The sequence below is a fragment of the Mycteria americana genome, chromosome 4, assembly GCF_035582795.1.
Source record: "Mycteria americana isolate JAX WOST 10 ecotype Jacksonville Zoo and Gardens chromosome 4, USCA_MyAme_1.0, whole genome shotgun sequence".
Taxonomy (NCBI): domain Eukaryota; kingdom Metazoa; phylum Chordata; class Aves; order Ciconiiformes; family Ciconiidae; genus Mycteria; species Mycteria americana.
The window spans coordinates 50,954,236-50,967,500 of NC_134368.1; positions in this window are offsets into that span (position 1 = coordinate 50,954,236).

Below are 13,265 nucleotides of genomic sequence, written 5' to 3' on the forward strand. Positions count from 1 at the left end.
TATCATTGCAAGACATGAAGCCCTTTCCCCCCATTTTCCCCTCCTTGTTTTTCTCTATCCTGAACAAAAATAGAACATCAAGCTCTTATCTCAGTCAGTGATCATGGTGACAGTGAAAATATTATTGTATGCTTATCTATAGCAGTTTCAATCATACAAGCTTATAATAACTTGCAATAATGGAAGAAGTAGTAACTATAGCTGCAACGCCTGCTACAGCCTAATTTACTTTCACTCCACATTCAAGTAACTGAAGTCCCTAAAAGGGAATGTATTTTTAATAAAGAAAGATTCCAACTTAAGAATGTGTGTATGCAATTATTGACAACAATATGCTATCAAGAGTTATATGATTATAATCATTAGCACTTAATGAGAATTTTGTTTGCAGCACTGGAATTTGAGTAACAGGACATAAGTGTAGATGGGCAGAATTATAGCTGAATTAATTATTATATTGTCAGTTCTTGTTACCTGACAATATAGGGTACGTGCCTTTAACATTTAATTCAAAGCAGAGCTTGCATGCTCAGGTTATTCCTCTTGGCATGGGTGTGGGATGCCTGCTTTTGGTTGATTAGGAATGCAGCCTTGAGAGCTTTGGATGAGTAGGAGGGGAAGATACAGAGACCATCTGTTGCTATTCCTGTAAAGGTAATTTCAACATGCATTCAGTCATCATCGTGACAGTAATAGTACTTCATACATAACCTTTCACATCATCAAATGTTTGGTCTTTGTGTTCCATTCCATCTCAGCCGCAGTATAAGCATCACACTCTCACCATGCTGAATGCTTCCTCCACAATTTCCTTTGTCCAAGGTATACTTTCCTTTCCCCGTAACTTAAGAAAGGTCCTCTGTTGAGCCTCTGTGAAGAAGGGGGCATCCTAAAGAGTCAAGTTCTGTTTGCCATGAAATAAGACAATGTAACAGAATTTATTACTCTTTGTGTTCCTTTCTCCTATGTGCTACTGGACTTCAGTTTCTCCAAAGGTGATCATCAATGCAGCAACAAAAATTAGGAGCCCCCACTGCGAAGGAAACAGGTAACAAAACAGAAGCTAAAAGCTTCTGTATGAAGAAGCATGATCCCCAGTGCATCTCTAGGCAAGACAAAAGTTTGTCCCTGGTAGAAAATAAATGTGCTACGAACAAATCTAGCAAAGATACAGACAGCACAGCCATAACAGGGGCAGAGAATTCTCAAGTACCATGACAGGGAAAGCCAGGATAAATACTGCCTGTCATTCATTTTATTTCTTGCATCAGGATACACTAACCACACTGTACCACTGAGGGGACTAATTAATCACAACAACAATGTGCTATGGTATGTCAATGAAGTCTTGCTTATGGTGAATGTGGTAGCATTAGTGTTATCATCGCCATCACTGCCATCCCCTCCCATCCTCTTTTCTTCCACACAGATGGAGAAACACCGTGCCAGAGTTATGATTAGCATAGTGTTGGAGTTATCAGAAACAACTGAGCAGTTCCTGACAGACAACTTTCCTTTTCTTATTTAGAAGGGAAATCAAAGAGACATGTACTGCAACATCATTGTAAAAGGATGAGAGATGCAAATAGAATGCTCCAAGGGAGGGTCCTATCTGCCCAATGTTTCCCTCGATCCCTGATCTGCAGACACATCTCCACAGAAGTAATAACAACCACGGTGAGCCCTAAGCCCCCTGTTCCATCAGTATCACAATTTCCCTAGGAGCTGTGCTCTCACAGCCTGCCTTCATGCCCTGCTTTGAAGGCAAAGAGCAAGAATCAACCAGTATTAATACCAAGGGATGCAGTATTTCCAAGTTAAAAGACAAACCTTGGGACACCACTGCAAAAATACATCTTAACAGATGCAAAACAAAGGATAAAGATGATGGTACTGTATAGCATACCTCTCGCACATAATGTCCTTCCTTCACATACTCCTAGAAACTCATCTGTATCATATTTAAAAAAAAAAAAAAAGCGCTTACTCTCTTATCATCACATATACTTTTAGCAAGTCTATTTGGATTGCACAGACCTTTCATTTTCCCCAGTTCTCCAAAAGGAAAAGTTTCACATGGCCAATTTTAAAACAGAAGAGAACTGCTGTGTTCTGAATGAAATATTTACTCTTGTTCTGTATTATTTACAGTGCAAGGAGAGACATGCATACCAATCTGAAGTCTTCCTCTAAAGTAGGGGTTTCTAATACTGACTCATAGCTAATCTACTGAGTAAGTCTGAAGGTATGTGTTTGGGGAAAGAGTGAAATGGTTAAAACACCAGAAACTTTTGCAAGGCAGCCACAATGACCTTTTTTTCTTGTTCTTAAATGGAGACGCAATGAGATCTTTTCTCAGGCATGGCAGCATACTAATCATATTTGAAAGTGGCAAACTTGTCATTTAATACTTGTCAAATATCCCAGCTTCCACAGTTAATTACAATATTCACTGCCTTCAGAGAAAAAAATGTCAACATAAATTTGAATTGGGGGGTGAGAGGGAGCAAAACAGTAGGCGCAGCCACTAAATATCAAAACCTACACACTATGTAGGCAAGACTAAAGGTCCACCAGCTGTTGTCCAAAAAACTAGTCACTCAGAACTATTTTTGATAAGTATTATAAAGGCTTATCAGTGGAGCCAACTTAGAAGTTCTATTTTTTTATGCCACCACCTCTTCCAAACAGAGAAAATGTGGTTGTTCTAACAAAAACAGTTGATTGTTTTACATAAAGAAATATTCTTCACTTCTAGGTCCTATTAACTTTTACATATAAACTCTTTTAATGTAGAAGTGTCAGGAATCTGAAAAGAATGCCTAGTGACAGCTCTAGGATTAAGCTCTTCTCAGTTATTTAGAATGGCTAACTTTGATTGTAAATTGCTTTTAAAGAGCAAAGCATATACTGTAAGCCCTCCCGTGCCTCCTACAAACTGACATCAACAAGGCATCTGGGACAAGTGTATGCTAGTAATTAATCTTAATTATTTGTCAGCAAAGCTGTCTAATAGGATGTGTCTTTCATTTTGATTAAAATGACCCTCCGAGATGTGGTCCTCATAGAAAGTTGACAAGCAGAGGTAAATTTTGAACTGTCTGGCACTTCTAATTTTGTCTCTAGAAACTGAAAGTGCTGCTAAATACTCTTACATAACTACTCCCTCCGTTTGCCTCTCTTCTGCTTAGCTTCTACATCATGAAGAACCTGTCCGTACCTCTTTGGTGATCAACAATAATAAATAGTCATCTTTGATCCATGTGACATCCTTCTTATTTTTTATTTTCTGCCTCCATAGCATGATTTCTACTATTACTGGAGTGTATCAGTAATTCCATACTGTAGTTAAATAAACTACCGTGGTTAAATAAACTACTTTTTTTTAAACGCATAGCCACGGATATGACAAACACTTCTCATGCCATCTGGAAGGTTTTAATCTTGTGATTTTTTTAAGGCATCAGCTGATGGGGTACACCGTGTTGTCCCAGTATTCAGATACATTACAGTCTTTAATATTTGATTTTGATCATGCTGCCATGACATGGTATTTCTTTAGGAACCTCATTTTTTATATATCCTAGGACCTATCATCCTGAATTGGTAACATAAACAAAACTGACATTTACTGTAAAGGATGTGAGATCACAGATTTGATATTAAAGTTGTCAATACAGCCTTTCAGAAGTCTTTTAACTGAAATTTTCTCATTAGACCATAATACATTTCACTTTATGATTCCAGTTACACATGAAATGCAATTTCAATATTGCTATTCTAGATGAAGTTGTGTGTATAATTAGAAAACATTGATAGTACCTTTAGGGGCTGGTATTAGGTATCACATAGACCAAAAGGTGTGTCAAGGAAAGAGCCCTGGCTTGGAAAGGCAGCTGGGGAAAGGAAACATTCCCAGTAGCCTGTCAGTAGGAAGACAATAACTGAGTAAATAGTAACAACAGCTGGAAAACCTCAAAAAAACCAACCAACCAACCAATTTCTTGCTTTTCAACTACCTCCCACAAATTGTTACAGAGAAAAAAAATAGGTTGTAACACTTCAGCTAGCTCAAATGAAAAAAAAAAGAACAAGATGCACAAGTATTTATGAGGAGGTTATGCAAACTTCTCCCTCCATGGTTTTGGAAGGGGTAGTTGGTAATTTCACTCATGTTCTCCTTAAAACACTGGGAGAGTTAGGGGATGCTCCAAGACAATGTGATATAGTGCATAACATATGTTTAGTCTGAACATACACATACTGTATTCCCTTTTTCCACCCTTCTAAGCCCATACCTATACTGTGTCAGGATCAGCCTTTAAAATAAAAATGTTGAGACAAAACATTATCCCACAGACTTTAATTTACTGTCTTGGCACGTGGAAGATAATGATTAATAAGGTTTTGAATACTAATTCAATACTAGGAGTGTAGAAATATGGAAAAGAAAAAGCAATGAAATAAGAAAGCTCAAGTATCAGCTTTAGCAGGATTTGACTTCCTAGATAGATCAGTTAAAGCCAGCTTGCTACATTTATTCCCCCCCTATTTCTGTGCTACAAACTTGAGTCGTTCTCTCTAATGTGCAAGACAGTTCCTTGACCATCATTTCATCTTTGAGTCAATTAGAGAGAAATAGTCCACGTGAATCAAACACAAAAAGTCCCAGATTCCCCAACTCTATATTAGATAATGACGTGTGATTCCCAGAATCAGGCTTTGTACACCTCAATCTTATACTACAATAGTAATATGTTACCACTTTTCCATAGTGTAGCTTCCCCTGATAAAGAACTGGGCTCCCAGGCTGTAGTTCTACATAACTATGCAGCATAAAATGGGATTACTGCCAGAAAGCAAAGGAAGAAATATTTCCTCCCCTCTCCTTCACCCTCATCTTCTTGTTCCAGCCTCCATTTTGCCCCTTGCCTGGTGGCCAGCCTTCCAGGATCTGAGCTGAAATATGGGGGGGGAGGCAGAGAGAGTTCTAAGTGTTCCAAAGGACAAAGAAGGGTGTTCATCACCTTTTAGTCAGAGATGTACCAATGACAGGAAAAAGCTGGGAGCACACAGCCAAGGTGAAAGAAAAAGTGGGACCACAACCTGCCATAGGAACACACACAAAACTGCACCAAGGAGAGAGTAAGCACATGAAGAACCAAGCAGAAAAGGGCATAAAACTTTGTTTTCTGTGTTTTTTTAATAAAGGGAGCAGTCTGATATTAAGCTGGATTTTCATATCTGTTTGCGCTCTTCCAGTTCTGAGTGAGTGCTAGGACCAGATTTTGGATGAATACATAGAGCGTTCAATGAAATGTTCTACCCTTGCATGGGTTCCACTTACTTTGTCCGGCCTAGCACATCAAAACCCATCCTGAACACTGCATGGTATGTACCTTATCATAAATCACACCCAGACACTTGGAGCAGTAAATCAATACTGTTCCTATCTTCTGCAAGAGGAACAGGAGGCTTACATAACCCACAGAGCAAAGGGAAAAAAACTGCCAGCCTGCTCTAAACAGGACTCCCGAGCACCAGACTCACAATCCCTGGAAGTTTCTTCTCAGTAGAAAAAAAAAAAAACCATAAAAAATGCTACTGCTACTGACACTTCCCCTCTCCACAAAAATTGATTGTGTTTGTGGTGTATAACTGTCATAGCACTGGCATCAATGTTCTTGTTCTTCAAAGAAAAAGACAGGTTGTAGAAAGAGGCAGACCACCAAAGGGGCAAGGCAGAAGCCAAGCACGTCCTGCTTCAAAAGGCAAAAAGGAAATGAAAAAAAGTCACCGATTCTTTCCACCTTCATGGATAAACTAAAAGTGCTTGTTCTTGGTGTCACAACCACTCTGCAGAAATCAAAAATCTACAATGAGGGAAGAGGCAAAGCAGCAGGATTGACACTCTCTGAAGTACCCAGTCCTCTAGGAATCTTGCCAGTAAGGTAAATAGAATTGTGTGAATTTGGTTTTTTATAAGCTTAAAATAACAAAGAAAAGAAAAAAAAAAAAACACCCCAAGTAATATTTAGCAACACTGAGGCATTTTTCAATTTAATTTCAATTTCATCAAATTGCTTAGGGGGAAAAAGCACCTTAAAAAAAACCATAAAAGCCCAAATGTTTTGACAACATTTTCTAAACACATTCTTTATTATTATTCTGACTTACTTTGAAGTTTTCTTCACTTTTATTAAAGAAGACCTTCAAATATTAAAAATTGGTCAAAGGATAAGTACAACAATTTAGCAAAGGGCTCATTTAACCCCCCAAGTAAGTGAGATTGATTTCAAAATTGCCAAAGACATTAAATATTCATCATTATTCCAGCTCCAGCACTGACAGGCTGATATAACTTTTTTCTACTTTTCTACCGCAGAACAGGTAGGAACTTTAATCTCTGAATTGTGTTAGCAAGAAGGTGGTTGGACCCCAACACCAAAAGTACAGAAACAAAAATGTCCTTTACATTTGATAGGCTGAATCCTAGGAGAAATATTAGCTCTGAGAGCATAGCATGTGAGGGCAAAGACAATTCACGTTTACTTGAGAACAAAGCATGTAAAGTACTAAGAGGACAGGAAAACCTCTTCATCAAATACAATGAGCCACACTGGAGTTCAGAAATCAGTTTTCTGGTTTTGGCTCTACCATTCATGCACCCTGGGAATATGGGCAAGTTCTTTGAATTTCTGTTTGCTTCTGTTTTCCCCCATTTTTTAAAAAAAAAGATTATCCTTCCTTGACAAAACAATTCAAGATGTACAGATGAAAAACTCTGTAACAGATATTAGAAGATTTTCTGCGTTTTGCCTAAGATTCAGAGTCTTAAAACCTTCTGTAATTCACAGTTCAGTGAATTATCCTGAAACATAAAAGTCTTTGGATAAAAACATTTGCATTTAGATACGTTTAACCTTACATTAAAACCAAAAGATGAATAATACTTTAATGCTCCTGTCGTATTTATTAGCTCTGCTCAAGGTGAGCAAAAGCTCTTGGGAACAGCTGTGCCAGACATTCTTCCCCCTCCCCCATTCACTATTTTTTCCCTTCTTAAAACTGCAGGAGTTCAGTTCTAGCACTATTTTTTCATACTAGGTTTTTTCCCTCCTGGCACAAAAATCAGAATGCAGCAAAGACATAAGGGATGAAGGATAAAAGAAATAAGACTGACTACTAAATTAACTGTGTACAGAGTGAAAGAGAGACAAAACTGGTTGTTCAGGGATACATTCTGACCTATTCTGCCATGAGCCTCTACATCATTTTAACCCAAAGGTTCTCTCCCAGAGCTCAGGCTGATTATTGCTTCTATTTGTGTTCACAGAATCACAGAATCATTTAGGTTGGAAGGGACCTCTTGAGAGCATCTGGTTCAACCCCACTGCTCAAGCAAGGTCAGCTAGAGCAGGTTGCTCAGGGAGGTGTCCAGCTGAGGTTTGAATATCAATAAGGCTGGAGACTCCACAATCCCTCCAGGTAACCTGTTCTAGTGTTTGACCACCCAAACAGTAGAAAAGTGTTTTCTTGTGCCCATTGCCACTTGTCCTATCACTGGACACTGCTGAGAATAGTCTGGCTCCCTCAGCTGTATTCCCTCCCATCAGGTATTTATATACCTTAATGAGATCCTCCCAAGCCTTCTGTTCCCCAGGCTAGAGTCCCAGCTTTCTCAGGCTCTCCTCATAGTAGAGACACTCCAGTCCTTTAATCATCTTCACAGTTCTTGCTGGACTCGCTCCAGTAAGTCTGTTTCCTTCTTGTATTGGTGAGCCTAGAACTGGACACAGCACTCCAGATGTGGCCTCACCAGTGCTGAGTAGAGGGGAAGGATCACCTCCTTTGACCTGCTGGCAAGAGTCTTCCTAACACAGCCCGGGATGCTGTTGGCCTTCTTTGCCCCAAGGATGCATTGCTGGCTGTCAGCCTGCCATCTATCAGGACTCCAAGGTCCTTCTCTGCAGAGCTGCTTTCCAGCCAGTCAGCCCCCAGCGTGTACTGGTGCCTGGGGTTGTTCCTCCTCAGATGCAGGACTTAGCATTTCCCTTTGCTGAACTTCACAAGACTCACAGAATCACAGAATCATATAGGTTGGAAAAGACCTTTAAGATCATCGAGTCCAACCATAAACCTAACACTACCAAAAACCACCACTACACCATGTCTCTAAGTACCTCATCCAAACGTCCTTTAAATACCTCCAGGGATGGCGACTCAACCACTTCCCTGGGCAGTCTGTTCCAATGCTTGATAACCCTCTCGGTGAAGAAAAATTTCCTAAAACTCCTCTCAGCTGATTCCACCAGCCTATTGACATTCATCTGAGTGACATCACAACCACCTGGTGTATCAACCACTCCTCCTAGTTTTATATAATCTGCTAATTTGGAAATGGTGCAATTTGTCCCACCATCCAGGCCATTAACGAAGATGTTAAACAGCATTGGCCCCCATATATCTCCTACGGTACACCACTAGTGACTTGCCTCAAATTGGACTTTATGCTGCTGATTGCAATCCTCTGTTCAGCCCATTTTCCACCTCACTGCCCATTTATCTAACCTGTACTTTGTCAGCTTGTCTATGAGGATGTTATGGGAGACAGAGTCAAAAGCCTTACTAAAGTCAAGGTAAACAACAATCACTGCTCCCGCCTTGTCAACCAAGCTAGTCACCTCATTGTTGAAAGCTATCAGGTTGGTTAAGCATAACTCCTCCATCATAAATCCATGCGGACTACTCCCAATCATCTTGTCCTTCATGTGTTTGGAAATGGTTTCCACGATTACTTGCTCCATGACCTTACCAGGGATTGAGGAGAGGCTGACTGGCCTGTAGTTCCCCAAATCTTCCTTCTTGATGACTGGAAGAGAGTGAACGTCACTCCTGTCTTCAGGAACCTCTCCCAGTCACCGTGACCTTTCAAGGATAATGGAGAGCAGCCTTGCAATGACATCAGTCAGCTCCCTCTGCACTCATGGGTGCAGCCCACCAGGCCCCATGGACTTACAGATGCCTCATTTGTTGCTCCCTAACCTGGTCCTCCTCTACCAAGTCATCCTTGTTCCAGACTTTCCCTCTGCTCTCAGGGAACTGGAATTACTAAAGGCCAGTCCTACCAGTAAAGACTGAGGCAAAGGCGGCATCAAATACCTCAGCCTTTTCCCTATCATGTCACCAGGTCTCCTGCCTCGTTCAGCAGTGGGCCCAAGTATTCCTTCGTCTTCTTTTTGCTGTTTATGTGCTTGTAGAATCCCTTCCTGTTGCCCTTCATATTCCTTGTAGGATATTCCTTGCAGGATTCAACACCAGGTCAGCCTTGGCTTTCCTAACCCTATCCCTGCATGATCAGACAACAACTATATACTCCTCCTGGGTCACCTGCCCCTGCTTACACCTCTTGTACACTATCATTTTATGTCCGAATTAACTTAGGATTTTCCTGCTCAACCACACAGGCCTCCTGCTGCCTTTGCTTCTTTTCCTACTCGTCAGGGCAGACCTTTCTCAAGCTTGGGGGAGGTGACCCTTGAATATCTGCCAGCTCTCCTGGACCCTTCTTCTCTCCAGGGTCGTACCCCATGGTTTTGTTCCAAGCAGATCTCTGAAGGGGTTTAAAGTCTGCTCTCCTGAAATCCAGGGTTGTGGTTCTGGTTTTTGGCCTGCTCCCTCTTAGGATCCTGAACTCCATCTCACAGTCACTGCAGCCAAGGCATCCCCTGACTTTCACATCCCCAACCAGCTCTTCCCTGTTTGTAAGTATCAGGTCCAGCAGAGCACACTTCCTTGTTGGCTTCTTAATCAACTGTGTCAGGAAATTGTCATCAACGCACACCACAAATCTCCTAGGTTGCTTGTGCCCTGCTGTGCTGTCCCTCCAGCAGATATTAGGAGATTTAAAGTCCCCCATGAGGACCAGGGCCTGTGAATGTGAGGATTCTTCCATGTTTTTGAAGAAGGTCTCAACTACTTCTTCCTGATCAGGAGGGCTATAGCAGATATCTGCTATGACAACGCCCATGTTGGTCTGCCTGCTAATCTTGACCCATAAACTCTCAACCGATTCCTGACCCATCCCAAGGCAGAACTCCATGCATTCCAGCTGCTCTCTCACATTAAGGGCAACTCCTCCTTCTTGCCTTTTCACACTGTCTTTCCTAAGGAGCCTGTATCCATGTACTGCAGCACTCCAGTTGTATGAGCTATCCCAGTGTGTCCCAATGAGGTCATAGCCCAGTAACCACAGACTTGTAATTCCTCCTGTTTGTTCCCCATGCTGTGTTTTTTAGCGTAGAGGCATTTCAGAGAGGCACCCAACCACGCCAATTCTCCAGAACAAGCATGAGAGCTTACCCCAGGAGGCTGTTCCACAGGCATTTTCTTCTTTACATGCCTATGCTTGAAGTAATTGCATTTCAGCCTGTTTTGTTGTCTTGCTATGTCTCTTCTGTTCCCATCACCCCAGGCCCTTGGCTTGCCTACCCCATCCACAACTTCCTCACTTGTTTGCTTAGGAATCTCTCCCTCCCCCGTCATTCCTAGGGTTTGATGGTACATAAAGCATGTCTGGTAGTTTCATGGACATAAATATTGAAGGGACAACCAGCTGTGCTTCTGGAATTAAGAGGAGAGATGAATAACCAACATTTTACAGTGCATGAATTATAATACTGTGCAAGCAAATGGATAATGCTACCACATCACTGTGGCACATTAATGGCAACACATTTGTACAAGTATTTCCACCAGCTCCAGGAATCCATGAAAGAGAGCCTCAGTCTGAGCCTAATGCTGCAGTATTATACCAGTTATCACTACTAAACTCTTTCTGCAGTACTGATACCAACTGTTTTGGGCGATACCAACATCCGGACAAATGTTTCTTTTAGGAATTGCGCTTGTTTGCTGATGCAGCAAATGAGAATACTTGGAACTGCAACACACTTCCCCATACTGCTGAATATCCAATGTACAGGATATTGGTGATGCATCTCCCTCTGTTTCTGCTGGTGCAGACACGAGCTGTACAGGTAATTGTCAGAAGCTTGATGGCAAGCTCACATATCTTTAAAAAGCTATATCATAAAAGGCTTTGAGAAACAATCGAGAGAGAACACATAGACACACAGGTTAACTTTATTTCCCTTCACAGGTCTCAGAAAATATTCTAAGAAAAACAGCCTGCTTGTTCCATAATATTTAACTTAACCTTTGCAAAAGCTTTATGCATGTCTGTACAACAGAAGGGAAGGAAAGACACAGTCGAAGAAACAATTATGAGATTTATACAACACTGACTCATTGGTGGGCAACAGCTCTATTTAGGATAAGGGGGTAGAAGTACTGAGGAGAAACATTATGAAGAGAGGGAGAAGGGGAATCAAAATGAGAAAAAACTGTGGTGGGAGACAGAGGAATGGAGCACATCACCAGCATGGGAAAGGAGCAAGGACAACTTACCAGCAGCACAGACTGTCTTCTGTGGCTGTGGTCTGCCCAGGTCTTACACCTCACTTACCTTCCAAATTATCTTTGTTATAGCTATTTCCTTTTCTTCTATAGCTCAATGATGACAGTTGCAGAGTACTGCTAACACAACACCTACACCAAAATACTGGATTCCTTTTTTTTTGGGGGGGGGGGGGGGGGGGGGGGGGGGGAGCGGGGGGGGAGGAGAAAGGGAGTTCTGAGAGATTTTCCACCTAGTAGATGATGACAGCATACCCCTTTTTAAATGGAGCATTGCCTGTCTGTAGCCTAAGTATTCCTCATTCGTTCCTCATTTTTCCCTTCTGTTTTCACTATTACAGATGTTCAGAGTTTCACAGCATGAATCCCACTGGTAGAGTGATTTTTCTGGGGTCCCATTCCTGACTGCCCAGAGCATACAATCTTCCACTGAGAATTTTTCTGACCATCAGCTACAGTGTACTAACATCCATTATAACTAATTTGTATGTTTGTATCAGTACTGTAATCAATGTTAAACTAGCCCGTAGTTTTACTACTGTTATGGCGAATTCAGCCAGTAGTCTGGAGTACTACCTTCCATCACAGAAGTACATCTGCCTCTAATCTGTTACCAGAAATGACTAATAATTGAATGCTTAACACTTGCTATCAAGATGTATTATTGAACGCTGATCACCCTCAGGCTTTCCTCAGGCTGCTCATCACCCTCCCTACCTCCTTCCCGCCATCTCCCTTGATGGAAGGTATATCTTCCTCAGATCTGTTGGCACAATTGTACCTTGAGTCATGTCCTAACATGGCTGTTCCAGAATTATTTGGGTTAGCTTGGACCTGCTGTAAAAGAGATTTTCTATTCTGACTCATTTTGACAGAATAACATTAAAGAACATTTACCTGTTCAGTCATGGAAGCCGATCAGACAGGACTGAATCTTCTTAACCTGCCCCGAATTCAGTAAGAACATCATGTTTAACTGCAGTCTCACTAGCACCAATAACCTTCTACATGAACTCATCCTTGCCATCTGCAAGACAAGATGAAAAAAAGACTTTTCTAGCAGGTATTTTTGTATGACGGACAATGGGCATTTAACTTCTGCATCTCTGTTAAAGGCCTAGGTTCCCAATGAAACCAGTAGAGCTCCCACAGGAGAATTGACGAACCATTCTCTGTATAGTGAGCCTAACTTCAGCACCTGATTTACATATCTAGAATTAGTATGAGTACTCACCATAACAGATAGGTTTTAGCAGCAGCATGATTTCACCTTTAAACTTAAGATGAAGACAGTAACTGTTGGTGTATTGGGTGTACATAGCAAGGTGTTGGAAACGGGGTGTGGCTGCAGGGGTTGTCTCTGTGAGAAGAAACCAGGGGCTGCCCCATGCCTGACAGCTGTTTCCAGGTGGCTCTGCAACAGACCCACTGCAGGACACAGCTGAGCTGATAAACCAAGCTGGTGGTACCTCTTGTGAAAATGTATAAGAGAAATGGCAAAAATGCCAGACAAGCAGAGCAATGGGGGGGGGGGGGAGGAAAAAAAAAAAGTGTGAGAAAACAGCAGTATGAACACCAATGTCACAATGTCGGAGGAAGAAGGGGGACAAGGTGTTCCAGGCACTAGAGTAGATATTCCCCTGCAGCCCATGGAAGAGATCACACTGGAGCAGATACCTAGACTGTAGCCTGTGGAGGACCCCGTGCCAGAGCAGGTAGGTATTTCCCTGGAGGAAGATGCAGTGTGCAGAGAGCCCATGCTGGAGCAGGCTCCTGGCAGGAACTAT